The sequence below is a fragment of the Pieris brassicae genome, chromosome 10 (assembly GCF_905147105.1).
Source record: "Pieris brassicae chromosome 10, ilPieBrab1.1, whole genome shotgun sequence".
Taxonomy (NCBI): Eukaryota; Metazoa; Arthropoda; class Insecta; order Lepidoptera; family Pieridae; genus Pieris; species Pieris brassicae.
The window spans coordinates 14,726,104-14,728,725 of record NC_059674.1 but is presented as its reverse complement, the minus strand read 5'-3'; the positions used below and the strand labels follow the sequence as shown (position 1 = coordinate 14,728,725).

General features: G+C 31.2%; 1 long non-coding RNA gene across 1 annotated transcript; it reads right to left on the bottom strand.

The window, feature by feature from the left end:
* Window positions 1–430: 430 nt before the first annotated feature.
* LOC123715489 lies at window positions 431–2,182 on the bottom strand. The gene is made up of 3 exons (XR_006754435.1): window positions 2,166–2,182; window positions 1,834–1,953; window positions 431–1,112 (listed from the first exon to the last, which is right to left on the bottom strand). It is a non-coding gene; the product is annotated as an uncharacterized LOC123715489 (long non-coding RNA).
* Between the last annotated feature and the right edge of the window lie 440 nt (window positions 2,183–2,622).

Below are 2,622 nucleotides of genomic sequence, written 5' to 3'. Positions count from 1 at the left end.
TTTATTAGGGATGTCTCTTGTATTAGAAAAACATAAACATGAGTCTGATTTGTCAATAAAAATATAACATGAGTCTGCGAATTTCATGTACTATTATTTTGCTTTATATTTTTATACGGTCAACATAAATTTATATAAAAATGTTACAAATAAATTGATTAAAAATGAATGAGAACAATTCAACGTGATTTATTTCAATTAAATCTTATTTATTCAAAATTGTTTGTCTTTGTATATCGTCTTGGTGTATTGTTCGTTATATGTGTAGCTTTAAGATTAACATATTAAAAAAAAACGAAAAAGAGGGAAATAAGATAAAAATATTTTTGTATAGAAGTTTTAATAATATATTTACAGAAATAAGCGGTTATAGTAGAAATTACAAAGGATAAGTTAAAACTTGGTGACAAAGTTGAAATGCAAATGTGACTATCACAAATATTTTAATATTTATGTCGCATTTGCCCTAGCCTCTTTAATACAAACTTGCAAAACCATTAGCTACAATGACGTCATTGTACCATAGACTAAACGGCTACAGACTATAGAGTTCGTCTATGTGAATTTGACAAATTTTTAAATTCATAACGACAACAATAACATAAACATTTAGTGTTTTAATATTTTTACCTGATCCTTCTGGTGCCTAATTCGTAATTAAAAAACATGACGAAACACTTCTAGATACTTTAGGCTTATAAAACGTTTATAAAAAGAACCAAAGCGTTGAAAATAGTTTTATATAATCATACTTATCTACTACATCTAATATAATATTCATTAATGTGTGATTCACACAAATCAAGCATATAAGAGGTTCTTAGTAGTCTATAATAAGTAATATTAAAAACAATAAAAGCTTCGACAAACTCAAACCCTCTACTTTCGGCAAGGAGCTAAATATAGACGTTTTGGTTGAAAAGTATAAGATTTGTCCCAACATAGTAGACATTGAGTAATCCATTCATGTTTAAGTTATATTAGCGCATAATACAAAGACAAAAGGTTGATTTCGTAATGTATTGAATTTAGACTTATGATGTTTTCGGTCTGAGACACTTCAATGCAGCCTTCACAGGTTCCCTCGCAATGAGCTTCTGATGAATAAGGGCCTGTTTACAATAGTGATTTAAAAAAATCAATTTATGAATACATAATTTGAAATAAACTCGATAACAATGTAAAACTTGTTTGACCTTGATCAGTATCAGTGACTTCAAACGAATTACAACTTCCTTCAAAAATTATCATGTGTTACACAACCCAACGACAATGTTATGTAACAGGTAGTATGCCTACCATCATCTAAGGATGAGATTCGAGTCAAGACTTAACGCTAAATATGACTTCTGTAAGTTGAATTCAATGCGTTGACACACGGCAGTCACACTAAATCTCAATTCTGAATCCCGTAATAATAAAGCCCGTTCCCAATCTTTACAAATGTTGAATATACAGTTAAATGTTTACATCATATGTATGACATTATTTTATTACATATATAATGTAATTAAACAATATTTTCAATTTTCTTAACGTACAAAGTACTAGGTAATTAAAAAGAAAATCAAAACAAATTCAAAATCTTTGGTCCTTGTGGCAAAATACCTTTACGCTGGTAGCATTTCCTCACTGTATTGCGTTACTAATGCGTTGAGCGAGGAAAGCACCAGCTCTGGGTCACTGGTACTATCTACCAGGCGCCAACATAAATCTTTCATAAGCGCCTTTGCACTTGAACCCCACGGCCCAAGAGTCTCTACTCCAAAGGGAACAAAATCGACATTTGTGCCGTTTATTATTTTCCATATAGAGTTTAGTTATTCAATATACCATTGATCGGAACCCCTTTACGGGTAAAGGCCTCCTTCAGCCTTTTCCAAATTTCATGGCTTCCTTTCTCCATTCGCTTCCTGCTAATGATTCTATATCTCTTATCGCTTAGGAGTCCGCCTTAAAGAAGAATAGAGCTTTTTCTCCTTCTACAACTTTTTTTATTATTGTGTTATATGCCCTGGATCTGAAATGTATGGCTAGACACTCTAGAAACTCCCTAGATGGACTGAGTTATATGTAATAAATGATAATAATAATATTTTACATGACTGAAAATATGAGCAACATAGAATTTGTGATCACTATTACGACGGTGGATTAACGCTTACTTGTCCGACTCACTTTATTACAGTACTACATCGTAGCTGCACAAAAAGTAAAATATATGTATAATATGTATGCTTAAAAACTTTTAAAGCAATATTTCGCTCTGGTTTGTTGTTGGCCAAATCAGTTGCATTATCATTACACTTGGAGGCCTGTTGGAAATCTACATTATACAAATAAAATTCTACATTTCCTAACCTAACATTCTAAAGTTTCATGAAATTAATTAGTTTCTAGTATTAAGAGTATGCCATACAAACCAAACGTAATATGTGAAATATAATAGGTAATGTAAGGCTCAGATAGTTCTTATATATATCTTTAAAATATTATAAACTTCCACCAGAATAAAGTTTATATTATAAATATAACATAACCTTTTCGAATACCGTAGTCCGTAGCCAATGTGACAAAGTCCTAACGAATCACGCACACAACGCGTAGGTAAAATCAGTAAGG